Genomic DNA, 10363 nt, shown 5'->3' on the forward strand with positions numbered 1-10363 from the left:
ATGATTTGCTGTGTGAAAATCTGTGTTACAAAGGCTCCCTATTCACAAAAAAAACATCCCCTGCGGTCTAGCTCTCCTCTTCAAAGGCACAGTTTAATGGCTAAACTAAACGTTCGGGTCAGCATTTAGATCCAAAATTTGGCAGTTTCGTGTCATTGAAACATAAATTATTTAAGAAGGTCATCTTGTTATGTGGCTGTTTTACAAAAAAACGTGTACACTCCACAGTAATCACCCTGATGAGGAAAAAACCTGGATTAGATAAGTCTTGCTTCCACTGACCGCCCGATGAGGATACGTTTTTTGGATTCTTATAACAATACCATTTTCTATCAAACCGGATAATGGGGTAAAAGTCAACTATTGCAGATTTTATCGTAACCAAAAATAAGTATCCCGACTTATTTTTCTGCTGTGACTATTACAGTTCAGTTTTCTTTCTGGTGATCTGGTATGAACTTAAATCCCCGGCACAATGCACCACATGTTGTATGAAATAAAAATGATAACAAAGTGAAACTCCTTTGCGCAGTATGCATTGACTAAATAGACAATTCAGTATGGCAGTACCATTTAAATGTATATACTCGCTCCTCCGCAACAGACTGTGAGGTGCGTGCAGGTCCAGGGAGAGGCCGCCAAGGGCTTAGCTAGAATAATTGACGATGCTGAAAGGAGTGAGGGCAGCCTCCTTCACACCTTTTGTCAAACATGAGAATCTGTGTTGGAATAACTCATCCAGTACCAAACATTCTGCATTCTTCCCCCATCCCAATGACATTGGCGTTAGTTACTTTTTTTTTAATTATGCAAGAGCATATGCCGGAATTCTACTGCCAAACCACAAGCTTTTAGATAAGATTAAAAGGAAAAGCAGTATTATTTTTTTAAATTCCACGTCTTTCAACTCTCCCATATGTTACATGAATGAAAAAAATATAGATGCAACATGTTTCAGCATGCTACAATTTTAATGATTATGTATAAGTAGCGATTGGCAGAGACTGTGGTGTATAAAGTAGGTATGTCCTGATAGAGATTTTTTGACTTCAGATTAGATGTCATTCTTTTAAATATGTTTGCTGATAATGATCTGATTCCAGAACTTTTCATCCAGTAAAATAATGCAAAAATAATTTAACCAGTAAATGAATATTTTTAGTGCGAAAATGAGCCCTTTTGGTACCTCCTCAAGAAATGTTGTGTTTACACAATCCTTAGTGACCATCATTAATTTCTAAAGAGAAATCATCTCACTCTGCAGGCATGTTTCCCTATTGGTTTGATTTATTGCATTTAAAAAGCTCGATGTTCCTGCCAAAACTCGCAGATCCGATCTTCTGACACAATCCGATACTGTCCGAAACTCCAAAACTAGCCGTATCGGGCGCCGATAACGATAAGGAGTATTGAACATTGTAATGTATTGACATCACAGGTATTAAAGTGATGCACTCTTGTGGTATGCCAAAGCTTGACTGAATTAAATGGTCAAACATCCTTTTTTTAATACACTACAATAACTCAATCAAGAGTCAAACGCATTGTTTCTTTTTTTATATATACTGTAATTAAATTAAAGTTATTTCCCCCAGAAATCATGCTTAAACTGTGGCTTTTGGACATCATCACATTGCAAATTTCCTAGTCTTTATCTGTCTGAGCAGGTGCTTGCTGAAGATTCTCTCAGGGTTCCGACTTCATCTGAGCCTATTGTTTACCAATCATAATGGTGCACTGTTCACTCAGCATGTAGCTGCATTCTCTATGTATCGGAGCAAAATAGCAAAATTAGGAAGTCAGGGAACCATACAAAACACTGCAAGTTTTTAGGAGGGTGTTTTTTTTTTAAATCAGTAAAAACAGACACGAGTCCATTGTGGAAGTTGTTATAAACTACACAGCTGTCATTTTTATCTCATTTTTCTTTTTACATGACTGAACTTGTTGCTCTCATTTTTTTATGGGTTCATCAAAGTCTGTCTTGCAAATATTATTTAATTACAACTTTAACCTAAATAAAAACCCAAAACATAGCAACCAGTTGTAAGAAGAAAAAAGCTATACATACAAGTAAAAAAAAAAGATCACTTAAAACTGTTGTGTGACTTAACGCATTGTCCGCCAGTGATAATGATAGAAATCCAATTCATTTAAACTTGGAGGACTGGCTGTAAATCATCATTCCGATGTCATTGACAGGGCTGAATGGCCAATCCATTTTGTCTTTAAGGGTCAAATGAACAAACTCAATGCCCCCAAATAAAATGAATTGGATGTCCAGAATTGTCAATGGCATTGAAACATGAGGATTCTATGAGAGTTGGTTAACACTGTAATTTTTTTGTTTTCAGTAAACTTTTCTATTTATTTAGCTTGTCAATCATTAGATATATTACATGTCTTGGCGGGCTCAAAAAGTTTGGAAATTGGCATAATCTTGACACCATCTTTTCACACGATATCTGCGTCAGACTTTTGTAAATGTCAGACACGCAGGTGGGGTGTCAGTGGATGTTTATGTGTGCCGGGGGGGGAGTCGGATTGACACGATCTGAGGGTTGGATTTTTCATCTTGCCTCAACACATCATTGTGGGACTGTAAAAAAAAAAAAGATGAAAAGAAAGGGGGGAAAACTAGTAACATTTAGAGGACTTTCAAGATTAAAGCTGGACCGTCTGATATCACAAAGTTGACTTTGAACAAGCAATACTTGTTAAATAAAAAAAAACTTGTCCATTACTATTCACATCAGGTTCTTTCGTGTTTACTCTAGCAAACTTTGTGACCTCAAGTCCAACATTCAGCTCTTTGTTTGAGTTATGTCACTTCTAGTTGGCCTTCAACATGTTGCTGGTAAAATAAATTAAAAAGTACAGAGATTGCTCTATTGAATACCAAATAGAAAAAGAGACTCATATTTAATAGGACACTAGTCATCTATGCACGTTTTTAATGAAATTAGGACTTGTACATTGTGTTCTCGTTACTAGTTACAAAGAAAATACAAACGTTAGCTCTATGTTAGATTTATTTCTAACCTAAGCGCAAATTTGTGCATCTGCTTTTCTTGGTTATTAAAAAGTGAATTCATTGTTGAATATTTCTGGATGTCCAGCAAGGTTGTGTACACTCTTTAAACGGCTCATTTGCGAGGAATCCACAAAACACACATGAACAAAAAGAAACGCAGGAAAAACAAATGGAGTTTATACCTTGCCGAATGGTCATCCATCCATCCGTGAGTCTTCCAAAAGTGACAACTTATCTGGCAGGTGGCAAGGATGGTGTCGAATTCTGATAGCAAAGACGGGTCATCCGGTCAGTTTCTCATCCAAACTGAATTGAAACCTGTGAAGAAAAAAATCAACAGCATTGAGTGATGCCGGAGAAAGCCGGCACAAATTAGTTTTGCATAGTATCAGTAGCTAATTTTGCCCTTTTTGTATCAGCAACAAACCAGATTATAACAGATGAACCCACAACTAAAACTGTAAAACTATATGCACCCCTGTGATTGACTGACGGAAACAAACAAAACACCGCACTGCTTCTCCACCCTGCAGATTGACTGAAAGTTTTAGTTTAATCATGAACTTCACAAGCGTGTTTGAGGCAGATCAAATAAACTGCATCCACAGTGTGACAATGAGCCCCAGTATCAGCCATTGACAGCTGTTGAAAAACTGATACGGACGGATTAAACTCACTTTCCAACCAGGACTGCTTGTTTGTGTGCGTGCGCGTGCGTGCGTGTGTGTGTGCGTGTGTGCAAGCGCAACAACAGTAAACCTTCGATGTAATCAATCACACTGCGCCGTTTAAGCAGTGGCCATAATTGCACATTATCATTTTGCAGAGTACGCTGCAGCAAGGCTTCTTTTGTTGACTCGAAGCACATTATATTCCACCTCAAGCGCCAAGATGAATATTTAATTAAAATAGCTACTCCGACCTCATGTCTGCCTTTAGGACTTGAACAGCAGTTAAGAGTAGAAATTTGGAAATGGCTGTTAATACTAAAAGGGATGCGGCATGTAATGGGTATTTTCATTGAAGGCGATAGATGACCAATCCATTAGCCCTCCCAGACAAAGTGGATTGGACAAAGGGGAGCACTGAAACATGATCATTCATTGCAAGCTATCACTACTTATAGGGCAACATTTCCCAACCTTTTGTGAGCTGCGGCACACTTTTTGCATTGAAAACATCTCAAGGGACACCACCATCTGAAAATCTTTAATTTTTAATTTAATAATAGTCATTCTCATCATGGTTTTTCAGCAGGAATCACATAAACCTCCAAAAATTATTCCCAAATCAAATTTTTCACACTGCCTTAATGTTACCAAAAGTTGACGTCTGCAGACCCTGAACAACTTCAGGTTTGAGTGATTGAAATAGGTAAGTAATGCAATGTTTTTAAGCACATAATTTCATGGCATTTCTCCAAATATTACTTATTTCTCCTAATATTACGCAAAAAAACCCATGTTTTGCTCACACAGACTTTACGTGGTCAAAAGTTGATGGCGTAGAAACCAAACAACTTCCATGTTAGAGAAAAATAAGCAACAAAATGACTGTTTCACAATTTGAATCTTGTAATAGTATAATCTATCATTTAATGTTCATCATATTTTCGGTCACGGCACAGTGGTTTGGAAACACTGTTTTAGGGTAAGTGCCTATTCTTGGTAATAATTAAAAAAAAACTTAAACCACAAAGATCTGGTTCCACAGGTGGAAATTCCAGTTCGCACGGTTTAGACCACAGTCCATAATCCAAATCTTCGTTAACTCATAATAATCTTCTCTTAGATTCTCCAATGTTCAGACCTAAGGCCTAAGATTACTTTTTAATAGACTTCCTCTTTATACACACTCTCAAAGGCAAATTGAACAGACACTTTGGAAACGTTTTAGTTGGACTTTTCTAACAAGCAATTAAATTAGAAAGCTGTTTTCAATCATTGTTCAGAGCAACAAAATGCGGGTATAAAAACCGGGTTAATTTGAGGTTGGGGGAACAATGCTCCCAAAGTTGATTGTGGATAATACACACGTTGCATCCGTGCGTGCAGTTTAGGAGGCAACATTGGGCTGTTAAAGGCTAATCACCCAAGAAAATTAAGACCATTTATCTTGGAGGAATGCAACGAGATAGCAGAGGTCGTAAACAAGTCCATCACTTTCTACCATTCACCGAACCAAGGATGGTAGATGATACATTAGCTTGTACGGCTTTGAATCTAACGCATTGATCAAAGTCACTGAAGCATTCGTCAGCTTTGACTCAATTACATCATTGGCCGCCATTGCCGAGTCATTTTTATCTGAAAGGGCTCGCAGCGACCATTCACTGCCACCCTCTCAAAATATCATTGACCCCCATTGCTGTCAATGACAGTAAAAACCGACAACTTTCATTAAAAGTGTAAACTTTTAAGTATAAATGTGAAAATTTGGTCAGTATGGGTCTATTTTTTTAAAATCTGGAAACTCTTCTATTCACTGCCATCCTTCCTAGTCAAACTGTATTGGGCTTCTTTCACTGATAACGAGTTATTGGATTCAGCGCCTATCGCCTTCACTGGCTGGAAATGACTTAACTGTCTCGGACACTTCAACCGCTTTGCAAAGGGAGGCCTGTGAGCCAGGAGGTCAATTTGCATGAAGATACCTAATAAATATTTTAAAACGGTGAGAGTTCTCCACAGCTCATGTTTAATAAACACTCATTATTATTGATTCCACATCTATAAGGCGACCAACAATTGCATCCAATGTTATTCAATTCATCTCCAGTTTATCCTGAGAATAAAATGTTTCTCAGAGTAGACAGAACATTTTTTAAATAACTCTGGCGATGCATACTGCTCTTTATCTTGAGCTGTGCATCCCATAATACACATTTTAGTCTATACCAGATGTCATTTTCTGATAAGACGGCACACACACGCACACACACTATGACCTCTGTACTGTAGAGCTGACTCCCATGACTGGCATTGAAATTCACAAACATTCAAACGTGAAAAATTCATTCATTTGCGACCGGTCACAGTATTTCATTTGTTACCACTAAAATTCTGAGTGTCTTGAAAGGCACTGTATTAAATTTAACAAAACTAGAATTGTTCATATTGACATAATTCTGTTTTATATCCATTTTTATTTGCTCTCGTTTTTTAGCAATGCTGTGCAAAATATGCAGGTTTGTAAGTGCATATCAATCAAGCTCACATACTTAAATTACATTTCCATTGAGTGCAATAGACTTCCAAGCTATTTGAAGCAGGAGAGGCTGCTGCCATCGTGTTTTGGTTCAAATGGATTGCTAATCTACTGCTATCAACGGCAGCTAGTTACTTGCAAGCTTAAACATTCATCTCCGTCAACTAAATATTTCATCTTGCTTGGTTTACCAGTCCAAAGTCTCAAGTGTCATATTAATGACTTTTCTACAGAGCCAAAGTCTACAAGACAAAACTCATTCAAGATTTTTGGGTCATATATTAAAAATTCTTAAATTCTTTAAGGTAACTATATACATTCAAAACAGCTACATATTAGTCAAGAAAATAGGTACACAATCTTTATACTCTCTGCACCTGTTAAAATCTCTGTGGCTTTCTCCTTCCACCGTCTCAGATCGGCTAAAATAGCACTGATATTTGAAATGTCTGACAACAGCTATTTTGACTATGTCCGGGAAATATTGACATTTACGAAGCAATTCTGTTGCATTGAAACGCTGCACATACCACAAGAAAAGCAAATAAGCAAAAACAAAGCACACTTTCAATGCCACCTACACACATGACAGATGCAAACATACACACACAATAAACAGAGACACGCATACAACACATTATATGTATACGCACTCAGGGTGTTGTGATCGTGGGCGGAGGGCCCCGAAGCAGGCACCAGGACAGCTGAGATTGTGGCAATTTGTGCCTGGATAGAGCGAAGGCACAAAGGAAGTAGGATAGGCAGGTCGGTGATCGTGGCGTGGAGGTCTAGAGCCGTGAGGTCTTTAGGAGAACCCGTGGCGAAGGTACAAGAGGCGTAGATCAGACAGGTTGGCCAGCGCACATGGCGTGGCGGTTGAGAGATGTTTGTATGAGAATACAAGGACAAAAACAATAAGTCTGAGATCAGGCGGGGAAAACAAGAAGTATCGCAAGAAGCCACTGATGGTAAACTGATAGAGACAATCCAGCAACATGGTCAAACTCTGGGTGGCTTAAGTAGGTCCTTGTTGATGATCAGTCCCACCTGGTGTTGATCGACCCATCTGGTGCGGAACCTGTAATTGGATGACAGGCGCATCCACCTACCCGTCTATCCTTGCGCTTGACACAAGGGAAGGAAACTGAAATGCTTATTTACTCTCAGCATTTCGCAGTTGCTAAGTAGATAAAAACCAAACAAGACAAAATACCGGAGAATAAAAGAGCAGCAGCTGTACAAAAATAGATAACAACAATAACTCTGCTAATTAAAAGATGTGACTTAATAAACCAGTTCAAATCCAAGCTAAACAAATGTTGGTAGGACTTAAAATTGAGCCTTGCGGTACACCACAATTTAGTTGTTAACTCAAAGAAAGGTCTTTCAATTGCCTCATTCAATATCAATAAACGAACAAAACTAAGAGCAAAAAATATTGGGTTTGTCATGTTGTAATGTCCTTCGTAAAAAGTAGACTTGGTGTTTGTTTTTGTGTGCATAAGAGAGCCTTCGCACAGATTGGGGGATAAGAATTTAGTGAGTGAGATCAGTCGAGCTCATTGGAAGCCTTTCAAAGGTGTGCGATGCTCCCTCGGGGGAAGGGGAAGACAGCTAATTAGCGCTGAGATATTCCATTCTCCGCCTCCTATTTGTCATTTACTCGTTACAGTCAAGCAACCAAATGCCGAGGGGGTCTTCTCATTCATTGGCACCTCCTGGAATTAGCACACAATGAAAGGGAAAATAAGATTGCAACCTTTCATCATTATTTAAGTTTTTACATGGTTCCATTTTGTACTAGTGAAAACACACAAAGTTTCATCGCATTCCAAACAGACACAAAATAACAGGGCGAGATCATCTGCGTGTGAGGACGTTTCAAATGATTACGGCGTTCACCTTGTATCACTGCAGTTCATTAGTGACCTCGATGACCACCACGGGCATCACTTTGAAAACCGTCACCCCCTCCCGAATTCCCCTCACCCTGTGGCGCATCCTCTACTCACGTCCCTGAATCTGACAAAAATGAAGGCCTCCCGACAAGTAGGTGTCACCATGGAAACAACCATTTTTCAGCGCCCTCGACAATAGCTGCTAAATGAAAGGAGCTGTCTGATGGAATGAAAGGCTAGGCTCACTGCTTCATACCTTCCCCTAATTGCTCACATCATCCATAGCGGCCAAACGGCACGGGGCCAACGTGCCCTTGATAGCCGAAACAATGTCACAAAACATACCCCCCCTTCTCTCATTTGCAATGAGAATGACGAGACGCCGCTCTTTTCATTTTGTCATATTTATTTACATAACCGCAGGACAAAGCGCGTCAACTTACACGAACATCATTTGTGCAAATGCAGGCTTGAGAGTGGCACGCATGTTTATCAAGTCCAAAGACAAAACAGCACAAGTTAACATTCAAAATAAGCATGCACAACGTCCCTTTATGTTCACAAATGAGGTGTTTATTAGCAGCGTGGGCCGTAAACCTTGCTGCGTGTAGTAAGTAGCCGCTTGGGTTTGGCAAAGCAAAGGGTCCTAATGGAAAATGTATCAAAATGGCTGAAACCTTTAACTGGCTCATTTGCTCTGACATGTGCAAGGTTCGATAAAGCAACTAAGCAGCTCAGTTGAAGCCAAGCAGCTTCTTTTAATCCACGTGCCTCTTTGTTGACTCAGTCAGTTCACTTCACCAATGTCTGCATCAGTGTGCTACCAAACTACACATGATTTGTTATAGTTTCGGTGGACTTTGAAATGTGAGGAACTCACTGGGATGGCAACCAATTCTGGGTGTACTCCACCTCCTTCCTTAATTAGCTGGGTTAGGCTCCTGCACCCCTGCCATCTTTGTGCAAATAAATGGTCTGAGCAAAAGAATGATTTTGATTTTAGATCAAACAAGCCCCAAGCTTCATAAAACGCATTTAATGTACTGTAGCTCATAATTCACAAAAGGCTTACTTGGTGCTGATGTTTGGACTGATAAAAAATAATTAAAAGCATTTTTTTTCAGTAGTAGTGGCCCAACATTGTATATAAAAGCATGATTAGATCAGATTTGATTACATCATTAATAGCATTATTTGGAGACAAACTCAATTCACGTTAAAATAAAACCCCTAAACTCGATGGATCCTGTAGCCAATTAAATTTGAATCTACACCTTCATAGCCTTGCTGGCAACTGAAACTTTAAGTTTTGGATTTTTTAATCTTTTAAGCAACGTGTCACTTGTGGATGTGTCTTTAACAAAATAAATAAATAATAACATTAATTCAAAACACAAGATATCTAAGAACTATCACAAAAAGACAAACTGCATCTATTAGTCCAAACTTAAACTTAACACTCACGTGTAGTGTGGCCATAGATCCTGAATTTTTGCAGGCCAGTCTATCATTTAGATGCTTCACCTGACGTCCTGTGAAACCTCAGGCACAACACTTATTTCTCTTCCCTTTTGGAGTTGCACGAGTGCAACACGCTGCAGTATGTTCGCAAGTGCTTGCTGGATTGAAAGCATATAGGTTAACAATGAGAAACACTTAAAAATGTGCTATTTTACTACCTCAACATCTGATATGCGGCCATTTCAGTTTGTAGGCGCCACTGCCACAGATAAATCACTTTATGTTTTTAACCTAACTTTAAATAAGGGGGAATTGCTGACTTGAATTACATTCAATTGTTGTAGTTTTTGCTGGCATGCTAGTAGTTTGATAGCTAATCATATTTGATTTGGGAAGAACTAGTTGTTGGTGCTGGACACTTTTGTAAATACAATAGACAACTTACAGTAAAATATTTTTCTGAGACATTTGCATCTGCATCATCTTTTCATTTTTTTACATGAACACATGTTAAATGATGTTAGTTTTCCTTTTTCTTGCTTAGATAACAATTCTTTTAAAAACTCATGTTTGTATTTTTGCATTAATTTATTTTCATCCAAATTGTTTGCCCATTTCAGGCATTAAATGTTCTGCTTTGTAGCATTGCTCTTTGCAAGACGGATGAAACAAAAATACTATGCATGTAGAAAATTGCATTGCGGGGAGGATGCTTAAGTTTGATATTTCCCTTTTTGTTTCCTCATTACAAAGTCGCCTAGTT

The 10363-nt window shown here is 38.6% G+C and overlaps 1 long non-coding RNA gene across 1 annotated transcript; it reads right to left on the minus strand.

The window, feature by feature from the left end:
• Positions 1–2500: 2500 nt before the first annotated feature.
• LOC144067226 (uncharacterized) lies at positions 2501–7437 on the minus strand. The gene is made up of 3 exons (XR_013297871.1): positions 6895–7437; positions 3217–3352; positions 2501–2599 (listed from the first exon to the last, which is right to left on the minus strand). It is a non-coding gene; the product is annotated as an uncharacterized LOC144067226 (long non-coding RNA).
• Positions 7438–10363: the final 2926 nt, after the last annotated feature.

This window comes from Stigmatopora argus, chromosome 2, assembly GCF_051989625.1.
Source record: "Stigmatopora argus isolate UIUO_Sarg chromosome 2, RoL_Sarg_1.0, whole genome shotgun sequence".
In the NCBI taxonomy this organism is placed as follows: Eukaryota; Metazoa; Chordata; class Actinopteri; order Syngnathiformes; family Syngnathidae; genus Stigmatopora; species Stigmatopora argus.